General features: G+C 41.8%; 2 long non-coding RNA genes across 2 annotated transcripts in view; one reads left to right on the forward strand and one right to left on the reverse strand.

The window, feature by feature from the left end:
* Nucleotides 1-15,989, reverse strand: part of LOC140342784 (uncharacterized) — an 830,340-nt gene that overhangs the window by 621,035 nt on the left and 193,316 nt on the right. The window lies entirely within an intron of this gene.
* LOC140342878 (uncharacterized) lies at nucleotides 4,568-5,145 on the forward strand. The gene is made up of 2 exons (XR_011923190.1): nucleotides 4,568-4,815; nucleotides 4,926-5,145. It is a non-coding gene; the product is annotated as an uncharacterized lncRNA (long non-coding RNA).

Raw genomic sequence — 15,989 nt, forward strand, 5'->3', positions numbered from 1 at the left:
TTTCTTTTTCTCCCCCCTTATATGATTAATTACAGCGAAAGTGTGTGTACAAAAAATGTATATGTAACTGTTCAAATCTTAATTGTTGGATACATAATAAAGATATAGAATAAAGATATATAAAGATACAGAATAAAGATGGGGGTGAAATTGATGCATGGGGGATTTTATTTTGTATCTGAGATGTAGTTTTACCTCCCTGGCTGGCTAAATAATAAGGATTTTTAAATGTCAAAATGGTACATTTAAAAATACTTATTATTTTAAATTTCCCGCCTCCCAGCCACACGGTGCCGCCCTCCAGCCACACGGTGCCGCCCTCCAGCCACATACTCGCACTGCCCGGCCGGTATCTGCTTCACCTGGCCTTGCGTCCCCAGCATTCACACGCCAGGGATGCAGATGCTCTCTGACAATTCCACCACGAGTGTGGCTTGGGATTACCGCTTTTGGCATGGATAATTCACCCCGAGCCACACTCGGGATTACCGCTAGGGAGGTTAATATGTAATAGCATGCATTTCCTGAAAAAATGTTACAATGTATTTCTGATGACTTGTGTCATGTACATGCAGTGCCAAATGAGCCGTGGGGGCGCCCAACCCGTTTGAATTTTCACTCTTACCCATGCCTTTATTAAGGCAATTTGAGATTGCACTGTTGTTAGGGGCACTTCCATGTGTAGCAGAAGAGTTGCCCTCCGTTTGGAGGGGAGGTTTTACTGGGTGTTCTCCCTGCGGGGAAAGATCAAGAGAAATAGGGGCATGTTCTTCTCCTAGGGACACACCCAACCTTGCCTGGCTGACAAGCGCCCCTGTGCGTTGCTGATGTCATTGTGCAGCCTGGATTGACTCAGGAAATGGTATAGAAACCAAAGGGCTGTATCTTCTGTTGGTCACGTAGGAAGGGAGAGATCTCCCATAAAGAGAGTGGGACGCCGTCAGTCTAGTGGCGGGGCGGCAGTAAGAAGAGGAATAGAGTGCAGAGGAGACATATGATCAGTTAAACAACATATATTACTATCTGAGGTTTGTGAGTAATCTTCAATAATAAGAAGAATAAGAAGTATTGGATTGAGGTGGAGATGTTTTATTCATACTGACATATGTTCTGTCTTGACTTGGACTAGGAGCCTTTGTGAGCAGGATATGTAAATCAGTGGACACTAAGGGGGTATATATACCGGAATTACCTTCAAATCATCGAGATATTTATTGTACCTGAATATAAGCTGGGCATTTATATAAGATACTTTTTTGAGATATTTGAGGTATTTAATTATTAGCATAGAAATAAGAAATAATAATTTAAACACGTTGATTGTTTGTTTCTGCATATTGCACTTTGGAGGGATAAGGAGTAGTTATTTGTTTTGGCACATGGCACTTTGGAAGGCTATGAAATAGATATGACTTAATAATATTGGTGTTGATGCATGTTTATTATTAAATATATTATATGTAATCAAAAGTTAATTCTGTATTTTTGATGTTTGTAATCATAGATACCATTGCTTTCCTGAAGAAGCTGATAATTTTTGTGAAACACGTAGAACTGGGTATACCTTTCTAGGAAAACCCTCAGGAGTATCTAGTTTGTAACAAATGATTTTAGTTATGTAACCTTTAATGTAGGAATTTTAATGTTATTTAATAAAGTAAGTTTTATTAAAGTTAAAAAAATGTATTAATGTATTTGTGGGGGTCAGCTCACTTTTGTTTGAGCAGGCCCTATAGCTTTCATGGAGTCCAAATAGACTTGCAGTATCTTCAATCTTCATGTTCACTGCATGTAATTCAGCATATTAGCTAAACCCTCCCTCCTTATGTCATATAGCATTGTCTCTGTGGAGGGTTGAAAACCGGTAATAGTCAAAATTTGTTCATAGCGGAACCATCAGTGTATACAAGTGTCACCATATCCAAATCAGCAGCAGCCAGTAGATGGACCATTTTTATTAACCCTTGATCATCAGTGGTTATTCTGTGGTATCTATCAGGTTTCTTTACTGGAAAAACAGGAGCAACAAAAGGACGGACTGAGGGTTTAAACACCCCTGCTTCCAACAGGGCCTGAATAGTTTCTGTAATTTCAATATGTGCCCCGCTATTGCTTCAAATAAACTGGGTGCTTCAGGGGTAGAATGTACACTGATGTCCATTTAGCATGACCCCTCACAATGGGTTTGACTGCAAACACAGAGAAATACCAGACTTACGTGGCAAACACGTACATCTTTGTCATTGTATGGATAGTCTAGCTCTGTAAGATATCCATTTCTAATATGATGTTTGGCAATTCAGATGTAAATATGTTGGCATTAAAGACAGGACCATTGTCTATTTGTATTCTGCAGTGAACCTTAGAAGCCCATGTAATCTGACTTCCCAAACCTTCCACTGGCACCCATGTAGTGTCTGTCCCCAAACTTCAGGTTCTGATCAGTGGAGCAGGGGATTTATCTTTTAGTCAATGATATATAGATTGTGGTACTTCCCACCCTTTTTCTCTCTTGGAGGGTGTATGTGTTGTAACATAATCATAAAAAGATGTTTGTGCCTCCCCATATGGGTTGTTTCTTTTCTGGGGAGGTGTAGGTGTAAGAGAGGTTATTTTTTCTACATTACTAGACGACACCTTCTTGAGTCTGGCTGGCTGTAACTTCCCTCTATCCTTCAGTTATTTCCAGCGCTTGAACAGATCAGTAGTAGGAATCCCATCAATGTCTGCTTTGAGAACACCACTGTTAAGCAGATCAAGAAACAACTGTTTTCTGGTCATTTTAAACCTCTTTATGCAATCTCCCTTTTCTGTCCTTTGTATTGGTCTTTGCCTATGTCCTGGTCCTTGTTCAGTCTCCTCTAACTGACCCATTAATGCTGCTGCTTCATGCACATTCCCTTGCCTTCCATCCAAAGCACTTAATACAGTGAATAATGCAGGGCGTAAATGTTGTGGTGCTGTCTTAAGGATTTTCTGTCTCATTAAAGGAGTAAATCAGGACATGTCTGGCCCCACCCAGGTGGTAGATACCCCATAACATCCATCTATAGGAAGGGGATCCCTAATCAATCCTGTAATACACCCAGCCTCTCGTACTCTATGAATCCCCTTAACTAATGTCTGCCAAAAAGATACATCTATCAGTTCTGTTGGGGTCTCATATACTTGGGCCACAGAGTCTCTTATCGAATGCACTAAAATCAGTATTGTGTGCCCTGTGCATTTGAAGATGGACCCTGGGGTCAAGGGATACACTTCCCAGTCTAATTGCTTCAGTATTAGTCAGCATCGCACTGTCTCCACCCTGATCCCAAATTCGCAATAACCATGTCAAAATTCCTTCTCCAGGTATCTGTCTGTATTTCTGTCCTAGCTCAGTCAGCTCCCCTGGAGTATCTCCACTAGTTTCAGTCATTCCCCTAAATCTTTCCCTCACTTCACATCTCTGTCCAGTTGTCTCACAAATTCCTCTGTCTCTTCAATCTCAATTTCTTCATCTGACTCAGAAGACCCTGACCAATGTTCAACCTCCTCCCATTTTCCTCTTGAAATCAATGCTCTAACATGCAAATTAACCCCCTCTCTTGCAGCAGCATTAACTACATACTTTGAAAACTGTGAAACAACTTCTTCTCTTTGTGTATCAGTATCACGCAAACACATTCTCAATAGAGATAATTGCTCTGTAACAACCTGCAGTTCAGGTTTCAATATCTTTCTTTTCTCTGTCTCAGCTTGGAGTGCCTGAAAACACACCCATGTGCTCCTTTTTGTCATACCGAGACAGATCTAATTCCTTTACTGACTGGCAGGGATCTGCCAGTCTTATTCTGATTGCACTATGACTTAAAATACAAAAACCAAAATAATAAATCAGCAAAAAAACAATCAAAATTCTCCCACTATTAATTTTCAGTCATCATCATCTCTAATTTGCACACATCAAACCCCACATTTCTTGGTACCAAATGGTATGTCACGGATATCATTTGTGACAAATTTGTGATAATTTAAATTTAAAGTGTACAAAAAGACATAACAGAGACTTGCAAGTAAAATTTAAAGATTATACTATTTAATAATAGACAGATAGATAAAACAATATAGTAACAAAGAGTTTAATATTAATTATTATTAAATTATATTTAACAAAAAACACTTAGCTGCGGAAGTGAGTTGCATTCATCCAAGGAGTCCCCCAATTTATTGGCTTAGCAGATGATCAAAAAACATGCTGCATGCAGTAAGTTATAGTTGAGACTAGTTAATTAGGTATGGCACTGTGTTTTAAACCACCCAGGAACTAAGACAATGGCCAGTGCTTGATCAGTACTGATCAATGATCATCCTTTAACTAACATTTTACCTTATAAGGATACCAGTTAAAGGATATGCTGCATTCCTTTAGAATGACCTCATATATGGTATACATATACCAGTATATACTGGTAAAGCAATATTGTTGGTGAGACATAACTGATATTGAACAAAAATGTGCTAACCCAAGAATCCTATCTTTCTTCTTTTCTCCCTTCCCCCCCCTTGTTTTGCTCTGTGTAAACAGCAAAACAGTCATAACTTGATGAGATAACATATTTTACATTCTTTAGCACTGTGCAATTTAAGAACTAGTTGCAGGTTGTACTGTTCCATTAGGTCGGTACTTACTTCTCTTATTTCTTTAGTCTCCTTCTACAAACACAGCCAGTTCCACATCGAGGGAGGCAGCCGGGCCACCCGCGGAGCTTCCCAGCCCCCCACCACTGCCACCACTGTTGCTCCAACATTTGGAGCGTATTCATCAGGTTCTTGGTAAGTTTTGATTTACATTAGTTTGCTTTTAAAAAGGACAGTACTTTTAAAAAAATGTTTGGACCAAACTCTTCCAGTTAATATATTATTTGATTTTTCTCACCCGCCAGGAACCATGCAGGAAAACATGGTCTCCTTTAATAGGAGGCTCATTTCGTTGGAGCAGCAGCGCAAGCGGGACCGTGGGCACAGGCGGAACAGCCTATAAAAGTTTAAAAAATAAATTTTTATATATGTTTTAAATTTTTATATTTTAATATTTGTTGGGGTGTTTTTTATAAGTTATTGGGGGGATATTTAAAAAATAAAAGTTTGGTTTAAAAAAAAAAATTTGGGAAATGAAATAGCAGACATATTTGTGTAAGAGCTGGACCTTTATGTGACACTTTTGAAAAAAAAACCATTGCCAAACTAGGGCAGAGTGCAATTTATTTTAGATTTGGGCAAGCATTGCTTTTGCAGCCAGAAAAGAATGAAAAATACAATCCAGCAGCATGTAGTTACAACAAAAGCATGATTAGGACTTCCGGTTCCGGCGCCCCGCGAGCAGGAAGCATGTAAGCGCGGCTCCTGCTCCCCTCCGGGATATCGTTATAAAAAACCGTCACTACCGCTACTCACCTTGCCGCCTTCCACACGCTGCCAGCTCAGTTCTTGATGGACCGTTTCCTGGCACCCTCATCTCTCCCAAATAGCCAGGAAAGCATGGAGAAAAGGGATAAAATCCGATCCACCCCATCCAAGATGGCCACCGCAGCCTGCATGCCACATGCTGCCAACGCTGATGCATCCAAGGTACAGTCTGATGATCCTGCTGCTGTTTCCCAACCTGCACAAATTGCTGATGCTGTAGCTGCTTTGCTGAAACCTACTTTGCAGGAAGCTATTGATGCTGCAGTACACAAAGGCATACAATCCCTACGGAAAGATTTAAAGGAACAGTCTCAAAGATTAGATACCGCCGAGCAACGCATCACATTAGTTGAAGATGATGTCACATCTGCCAGAGTGACTCTCTCTATGCTAGAAACTAAAGCACAAGCCCTACAAGATAAAATTGAGGATTTGGAAAACAGATCCAGACGCAATAATATACGCGTTGTGGGCCTACCAGAAAGCATCAAACCGTCCCAATTACCCGACCTCTGCTCCACGATATTGCCCCAGTTATTGGGCCTCACCATGCCCTGCAGGGTTGAACGCGCGCACCGATTGGGTCCAGTTCGTACGGAGAAGTCTACTCCTCGACCGGTACTGGTGGCTTACAGCTATTATACCGACAGAAACCGCGTACTTCATGCCTATCGGAACCAACACAAGTTGCAATATGAGGGAGCCTCTCTATTATTGTTTGCAGATTACTCAGCAGAAGTCTCACGCAAGCGGCGCAGTTTTCAAAGAGTGTGTTCCACGCTGTATCAACATAAGCTACGCTTCACTTTGGCCTACCCTGCCATCCTTCACTTCACCGACCACCACGGACGAAAATATTCGTTCACTTCTGCTGAAGAGGCAGAAAGCCTGGTGCGCACTTTGCTGTCTGACAGATCTTCCACACCGTCAGAAGGTTCTGATACCTCCCCTCCTCGCTCCACTGAGCGTCCCCTGGTTCCAGTGAGCTCTCCAAAACTGTCCAGGTATTCGGTCCATGCCCCTGCTAAAAAATTCCGTGCTGTTCATCGCACTGAGATGCAGCCAAAGGCGAGATAATGCGATTTACCCTTATTTTCATTGAAAAGTGCCTTAATCTTTTCTGTTTCGGTTTGAAACTGAGCATTTACATATCCCACATTGTGAGGTGTGAGCCCGCATTTACTACTATGAGGATGTTTTCGCCAATGTTACTTACTTGGTACATTTCCTTATGCTCTGCGAGGAAAAAAGGAAAGTCATTATTGTTTCATGTTTGTCTCCTCCCCTATGTTTTCCTAATGCTCCTTTATCATGTCCCTTTAGTTGTTATGGGATACACTCTCTCTATCCGTTCACACAGCAGTCGTGAGTATTGCACTAATTATGCCTTTGTCATGTATACTGGGCTTGACCCACTGATTCCTTACTGTGTTCTCATGACTGATGGTTATAGTAGATCAAAGTATTTGTACTTACTATGTGTACTCAGTGTATTGCAGCTTTACTGTATTTGTTGTAGCCATGATCAATGTAAGCCTTATCTTCAAATTATATGCAAATAGTCTCATGGAATGTTAAGGGCCTGCGTTCCCCTAACAAACGTATGTCCGTGTTACGTCACTTGAAAAGACTAAGAGCGGATATAGCTTTGTTACAGGAGACACACCTAGGTGCCGGTGACTTCCATAGAATGAAAAAACTTTGGGTTGGAGAGGTCTATGGCACCCCGTCTGCTGACAGGAAAGCTGGAGCCCTGATCTTGATCCATCGATCTTTCCGGGGCAAGATCAGGACGGTGCAGTGCGACTCGGAGGGACGCATTGTGAGAGTGCTTGTTCAGTTGCCTGATTCAGATCTATCTGTTTATAATATATATGCTCCCAATTCACCATCATCCTCCTTTTTTCAGGAAATTTCCACATGGGTTGCCCAGGATCCCACTCCCCGTAAAATATTAGGCGGGGATTTTAACTCAGTTATGGTGCACTCAGAGGACAGATGTCCTAGCCCAAAGGTATCTAACAATCAATCACCATCCCACTCGGTCTTGGCTGACTTTGCTCATGCCATGTCTCTGAATGATGTTTGGAGACAATTTAATCCCCTGGAACACCAGTATACTTTTATCTCCCAGGTACATGTGGCACAGGCTCGTTTAGATTACTTGTTTTGCACAGATGCAGTTCTGGAACATATTGAATCTCCAGAAATACATGTCATGGCTATATCTGACCACTCCCCTATATCTCTTAAGTTGAGAGATCACTTCCCCAGGGGCGATTATGTGCCTTGGCGCTTTCCATCCTATTTATGTAAAGACACGGAATTTCAGGCAACATTGACATCGGCATGGTTGGAGTATGCTCAACATAATGCGGTTCACAGAGATGAGCCGGTACTTTTCTGGGAGGCGGGTAAGGCCTTCCTTCGAGGCAAGATTATCTCTTTTTTAACTAATAGGAAAAAGGTGACATTATCTCATTTCTTGACCGCCCAACGGGAGCTTAGATCCGCACAACAGGCGCTAACAGATAACCCCTCTCCCAGTACCCGAGAGGCTTGGCATACCTCTAAACGTCAATTTGACTTACGACTTTATCAATACGAACAACTGAAATCCAAGTATAGATTTTTGGAATTTCATAAGTTCGGCAACAAATCAGGTAAAATGTTGGCGAACCTGGTACGTACAGGATTTAAACCAACCTATATTCCAACACTGAGATCTCCAACGGGCACTATGATTAATTCACCTAAAGAGATAAACCAATGTCTAGCACAATATTTTCAGCGGCTGTACTCGCTCCCGAATACAGATGAGGTGGCGGGTTCAGCCTTTCTCTCTGCAGTTGAACTGCCTCAACTGCGGAAATCGGATTTGGAAACCTTAAATGCCCCCATTACAAGAGAACAGGTTATGATGACTATCAAATGCTTGAAAAATGGTAAAGTTCCGGGTCCGGACGGTTTCACTGCTGAGTTTTACAAATTTTTGGGGGATGAAATAGTTGATGATCTTCATGCCATGTATTCCACTTTGTGGGATGGAGGTAATTATTTTCAATCTGGCCAGGAAGCATACATTAAACTTCTCTTGAAGAAGGATAAAGATCCATGTGAACCAGAATCCTACCGCCTCATTTCGTTGGTCAATATAGATGCAAAAATTCTGTCTAAAATTCTTGCAGATCGGTTAGCTTTGTTATTGCCTTCTCTAATTTCCCCATCACAAGTGGGCTTTGTTCAAGGCAGATCTGCCGTAACCAATATTAGAAAAGTACTTGTAGCCTTGGAAACTGCTAAAAGACAACCTGATCTTGATCTGGCCATAATTGCAATAGATGCACATAAAGCATTTGATACGGTAAATATAACATGGCTTTTTCAGGTTCTTGCCTATCTTGGACTGAGAGGCCCATTTATGAAACTGTTGGAGGCCATGTATGCTTCTCCAAAGGCCAATATACTCACACTGGGGTACATGTCAAGTCCCATCACCTTACATAGGGGAACTAGGCAGGGATGCCCTTTATCCCCCCTCCTGTTTAATCTTGCACTGGAACCATTAGTTAGATACTTGGATGCCACACCGTTATTACATGGTATCCCGGTGCATGATTGTGAGCTGCGAACTGCTTTCTTTGCAGATGACATTTTGATTTTCACTTCTGACCCTAGAAGCGATAGTAATACCATTCAAACAACATTTCGCAATTATGAGAGTTTCGCAGGACTCACAATTAACTTTACAAAGAGTGAGATTCTGTCACTAACCAGCTCCTTGACAGTTGTAGAACGTTGGAGGCCACAGGTCCCGTTTAAGGTGGCGGTGCATTCCATAGTTTATTTAGGGCTACGCATTGGCCGCATGCCCTCATCATTATACTCGTTAAATTACCCCCCGCTGATAGCTAAGATACTGAGGGAATTGAAAATGTGGGAGGGTCTACCGCTGTCCTTTTTGGGTCGTTGTCACCTTGTAAAAATGATGTCCTTTTCTAAGTTGCTGTACCCTATGCAAACGCTACCTCTCCTACTAACTCATTCTGATATAAATACTCTTAATAGAGCTTTCACAAAATTCATCTGAGTTGGCAGACGTCCTAGAATTTCACTTCTTAAATTGTACCTACCCAAGGAGGAGGGTGGAGTGGGCTTCCCTAATATTAGACTTTATAATCTGGCCTGCCTAGCTAGGCATGTTATAGATTGGCTTAAGGGGACCTCTTGTTCCTCCAATATAGCCCTTGAGAGTGCAATGACTCGCCCTTGGGATTTAAGTGCTTTATTACATTGTAAACATGCAGTGCTGCCACCCTCGTTACGTCATAACATAATAATTAGAGATACAGTTGTTACATGGAAGGTGCTTAGACAGAAGTTTAAACTTCCATTCCGCCTATCTCCATATCTTCCCATTTGTGGCAATCCCTTGTTCCCCCAGGCACAGGAATATGCATCATTTAAAGTTTGGCAAGAAAAGGGTCTGATATATTTTAAAGATCTTTTTAGACAGGACGATGTGTCTAAGATATCTTTAGCGGATCTGCAAAGCAAATATGGCATCCCTCATTGGGTACTCCATCCACTGTATTATAAACAGGCTGTGTCTTTTCTTGGATCTATGGCCTCCTCTTATGTTAACTTTCTATGCCCCCATGCCTTTGATAAACTCTTATCCTTATCTCCTCCAAACATTTCCAATATACATGCTTATCTGCTGCCTACTTTTACGAAACCCCTCTCAGTCTCCAATGTAAAAAGTTGGCAGAGAGACTTCCCTGACCCAGAAATTGTGGATAAGGTTATACAAGGTTATCTCACAGTCAGGAGAAGTATTGTAAATGAAATATGGAGGGAATCTCAATTCATGCTACTACATAGAGCTTATAGGGTATTCCGGCCTTCCCCATCTGATCCCCAACTCAAACAGTGGCATTTGCAGTGTCCCAAATGCAGTTGTGTCAACGCCTCTTTAGCTCACCGCCTTTGGTTCTGTTCACATATTGCAAGTTTCTGGCGCCAGGTGGCCATGTTGATCTTTAATGTTACGGGACACCATATTCCTAACGCCCCTTCTTTGTTTTTATTTGGCACATGGGACGATACAAGCCAGGACGGTATACCACACGGTTTACAACGTTGGATTAATATCTGTTTATTGGCTGCAAGGCGAGTGATTATGCGCAATTGGATCCAACCCCTTCCCCCCGCATTGGATCAAGTCATCACTTCTTTGAAAACCTTATTTCATACAGAGATGTTAGACGCCAAACTCCAAGGAGATGACTGTATCACCCGATTTTGGCGACAATGGTACCAATTTATGATTCATACATTCACGAACTCGGAGAGCACTTCGATTCTTGATATGTTCCAATACTCCACTTGGTATATAACGAACATCACAAATGCTACGAATGTGATTAACTAACAACTTATGCACTATTGGCTCTAAAACTGATTGTATGCTATTCATATATTCATATGCTGTGTGAACTCGTCTCACTGTTTGTATTGCTGTATGTACTACAAATTTTGAGTGTTCCCTCCCCCCCCTATTTTCTGTGTCCCCTCTGAGATTTTGTCCCTCTGTTGATTTTTGTTCTTATATTTGTGTTTGTAAAATTGTTAAAAAAACAATAAACATAGTTTTGAAAAAAAAAAAAAAAGCATGATTAACACATCCTAATAATGTAATCTATTTGTTTACAGCGCCCCCCCCCCCCCGAAGGGTTAAAATAGCTAAGCTAATTTGAACCAAATATTTGTATAAGGAATTGTATTTCTTCTGCTGTCTACTCAGTTTAATTGTAACCAGATGGCGATAATTGTAAATTCTTTGAAATACAATGTATGCCTTGCAATGTATCAAATAACACTATATATGGCTAAAACTTAAACAGCTGTATGTAAATAAAGACCACCCCCTTGTATAACTATTTGTATAAAAAGACCGCCATGTCAAATAAAGATCAGAGTATATTCCTAAGACCATACTGTGTGCGTGTGTGTTATTGGGATATCTCTCCAGACGTCTCTCTGGTGGAGGAGAAGTCAGGGTGCATTCAAGGAACTAGAAGTAGAGATTAGAGCACACAGAATTCGGTGAGTACGGAAAGTCCCTGCCTTGAGGCTTAGGGGAATTCCGATCCTTTCCGAAACTCTCTGTTGCTTCTATCATGAATCCACTTAGAATAGACTGAAAGGGAAAGTATCTATCTTTAGGAAAGATAGGCTTTAAACTGTGGGCTTTAGGGAAGTCCCAGAATTAAATAGACTACTGGCCAAGTCTATTGAGGAATTCTTTAGGGAAGAATTCAAAAGAGAAATTCTTTAGAGAAGAATTTAAAAGAGGAGTTCTTTAGGGAAGAATTTAACTATTGTCTGCACCCTGATTTTTCTTGTCAGCCAATTTCTATCGCTTCTTATCTGTCGCTTTCTTATGCTGTCTTTTATGTTGTGATGTTATGAAGTATTTTCATTTTGTGCTGAAGGTAAGCAGCAAATGATACTGTGATGTTATGAAGTATTAAGTAATTTATTTTTCTGCTGAAGGTGAGCAGCAAATGATACTGTGAAAATTGTACTAACTTTATTGTGTGTGTGTCCTGGAGAACCGTAAGACGCCCCACCACTCTGGCGCGGGGAAACCCGTTAACCCAGAAATTGGTGAACGCAAGTGACGGTTTTAAGGGATAATACTAACAGCCAGTTGAGAAGGAAGTTGAGCATAGACATAAGTCCTCTGAACCCAGCTGACAGGAATTGTCGGAGCCTTTACGGTTCAGTACAGCCAGTCCTGGGAACAGTTCCGCTCTTCTTCCGTCTCAATTAAGTTACAAGAAAGGGGTGCAATACAAGGAAAGGTCTCTCCACCCCCTCCGTATGTAGGAGAAACATGTAAGGATTATGTAGATCGGGTCTGTGGGACTGATTACTATTTAGTTATTCCCTGGGTAGATAATATGGCAGGATGAACAGAGGGAATGAAGAGTGTAAATCCGTTCCCTCGGGATGGAGCTAATGACACCTTCCATATGGACATGGTTAAGGGGTTATGTTTAGGAGACACTGAAGCTTACCCATATTATGGTCCAGACCCCAGTGGGACATGAAGTATATGACCCGTTCAGGGAGAACCCTCCGAAAATACGCATTTAAAACAGCAAGGAGGGAAGAACAGGCACTGCCAGATGAGGAAAGTGACACTGATGAACAAATCCCTTTTATGACTGTAGGAGACACCTTGTTAAAGAAACCTATTGAAGTAGATGATATTATTAAGATCGTTAAGAACTGCCCTAAACCCTCTTCATCTTCATCTGAGGCATTCCATTATTTAAAGAGAGCCTGTAAAGGAAGGTGTCTGACACAGGAGGATATGCGTCTCATATTAGATGGGATAGTGGGACAAAATTCCCCCTGGGATTGGAGTAAGGTCCCCTCTATAAGCACTATAGAGCCCCCTAATACGCCTGCTGGAAATTATAAACTAAATACTGAGGCATAGTCACAATGTGGGAAGAAATTAAGCGTGAAATGGAGAGGTGTTTTCAGACTAGGTCCTCGTTGCCTACCGCTGTAGCCTGTAAGCAAAAATCAGAGTCTGTTATAGACTTCTGGAAGAGGTTTAATGAAATTTGGACTCTGGAAGCAGGAATGAGTATTCAGGATAATATGCATTTTATGCTCATTCAGACTTTCCTTACCAATTTAAAGCCACATCTCCAGCTTACTGTTAAGCAAATGATCTCCAAATGGCCTAGTCTTAATAAAGATCCACCCACATTTGGTCCAATGGCTATACTAAATGCCCTACTTGGATATAAGGGAGAGCAGGATGATTTGCCTCCTCCCCACAAATGTACTGAACTCATACATGAACACACCTCACCTAGACCTGACTTACAGTCCACACCCGTTGTAGGAGCACCTGATATTTTTGTGAATGGATCCTGTTCCCGTCCTAATGACAACACTTTTCAAGCGGGATACGCTGTGGTTCAACTCCCTGATGTTATTCTAGAATCGAACCCTATACCTTTTCAGTCAGCCCAAGCAGCTGAACTGATTGCCCTCACTAGAGCTTGTTGTCTTTTTGAGGGAAGAGATGTAAATATATACACTGATTCCAAATATGCCTTTGGGGTTGTACATGATCATGGGGTAATCTGGCAGATGGGAAGCAAATCTCACATTCCACCCTAGTACATGATCTCCTAGCCGCCATCCAATTAGCAAGCAAAGTTGCTATTGTCCATTGTAAAGCACATACTGGCCTCCAAATGGACATAGCTAAAGTGAAAACCCTAGCTGACAAGGCAGCAAAGGAGGCCGCTATTAGACAGGCAGCAACAGTTCAAATGCCCTCCCTAGTTCCAAAAATTACCCTTACCGACAATTTATTGCTAAGTTTCCAGGATTTGGCTACAAGTAGTGACAAGTTAGTATGGCAGTCGGTAGGTGCAGTACAAGACCCTGATACAGGTCTTATCTGCAAAGAGGGGAAACCATGTATTCCAGTTGCAAGCACCCCAATTTTAATTGCACAATATCATGGCCTTGGCCATAGGGGAGCACAGGCAACCACTGACCTCATTAGGAGAGATTTTTTTTTTATACTAAGCCTTAGATCAAAGGTACAATCCTATGTTTCACGATGTATTATATGTCTCAGAAACAACCTAAATAACTCAAAGAAGGCCCAACATCAGCATCTGAATTACCCAACTTCGCCATTCACTCACTTACAAATTGACTTTACCCATATTCCAAAGACAGGAAGAAAGCAGGAGTATGCCCTTGTGATTGTGGATATGTTCTCTAGATGGCCGGAGGTTTTTTCCTACTACCAATGAAACCACACAAATTGTGGTAAATATTTTGTTACAAGAAATTATCTCCAGATGGGGATGCCCTGTTCAGATGGGGATGGCCCAGCTTTTGTGTCCAGGGTATGTAAGGAGCTTTCCAAAGCCCTTAGGATTGACTGGAAGTTCCACCTCCCTTACCACCCTCAGAGTTCTGGGGTAGTAGAAAGGATGAATAGAACAATTAAAGAAAAAATAAGGAAAATTACTGGAGGCACGTTTACTAATTGGAAAAAGTTTTTGCCTGTAGCCGTAGCAGAAATTAGGATGCAGCCTAACAAGAATACTGGCTACTCACCATTTAAGGTCCTAATGGGAAGACCTTTCCCCACCCCTTGGGGTCCAAAGGCCCCTGTGATAGAAAAAGGGGATGTAGAAGTAGTACAGGCAGAATATGTGAGGAAACTTGTAGAAACTTTAGATCAAGTTGAGAAACATGTTGCTCGTGCCTCTCCTTTCTCTCTACAGGAACCTACGCATCCTTTCCAACCAGGAGACGTGGTGATTGTCCAGCGCCTGGCAAAAGGGCGAAAACAGACAGAGTTCCCGTTTGGACCACCCACCTGAGTGGTAGCAGTCACCAGAACAGCAATTCTCACAGAAGAGACTCCAATCTGGATTCACACTAGCAGAGTGAAAAGGGTCCCTAAGGCTTCCTCTCCGGCGTCGAATGGAGACAAAGAGGGTGAAGCAGGTGTGAAATCCCTGAAAAGTGCCTTGCCACAGGCTGAGGATGATGACCCCACAATATTCTGGGAGATTTGTTTGTCTGTTGATAATTATTAATCTTTGTGTTTTCTTACCAGTCTGGCTTATTACTACTTGTATCTATCATCCTGAGGGGATGAGTTTCTTATGTGGTACACCGAATAATCAGTCAGTATCCAAAAGAGCTCAGGAGCAAGATCCCTTTGCTCCCGACCCCTTTTATTCTGAACAGAATAGTATAGTCAGGATGGCAAATGCCCTAAATGTTAGCTCATTGTGCCTTGATCTTTCTTCCTTTCTCCCTCCCCACTTCATGATTCCTTTCTTTCTTCTTTCATCCCTCCCCACCTCACAAATCCTTTCTTTCTTCCTTTCTACCTCCCCCCCTCACTCTGCCCCCCCTCACGAAACCTTTCTTTTTTCCTTTCTCCCTCCCCCCCTGTTGGAATGTGCAACATGGGTGGCATGAAATTAGCACTCATATGCAAACTGGTTGTTGGTGGAACTTGATGGGAGTTGACTCTGAAAAGCCTCTGGGAATGAAACTAACAGAATGATTACAGTTGAGATAACACCTCTGTGAGCAGGAATATCCTGACAGGTGTACAGGTGTACAACACTTGTATCTTTTTTCCTTTGTCATTTTTTTAGCCTATTTTGCATAGTGATAAGGAAGTGATTATTTGCATGTGAAACATTAGGCCATGAGGAAAACTGCCTTGTAGTGGCTGACTGTTTAAGTGGGAGATTTTTTTTTTCTCCCTGCCCAGCAGTTTTTTTTTTAAGTTTGTTGTTTTATGTTTGTTGATGTCTGTGAGTCACTCAAAGGGGGGTGTGTGTGTTTGATAATATTGTCTATAGTCTTAAGCTACGTACACACTTCCAATTATTATCGTTGGAAAACGAACGGCGAACGATCCTGCACGATATATACGAACGATCGTATAGCACCGATCCTGC

This window comes from Pyxicephalus adspersus, chromosome W, assembly GCF_032062135.1.
Source record: "Pyxicephalus adspersus chromosome W, UCB_Pads_2.0, whole genome shotgun sequence".
Classification (NCBI taxonomy): domain Eukaryota; kingdom Metazoa; phylum Chordata; class Amphibia; order Anura; family Pyxicephalidae; genus Pyxicephalus; species Pyxicephalus adspersus.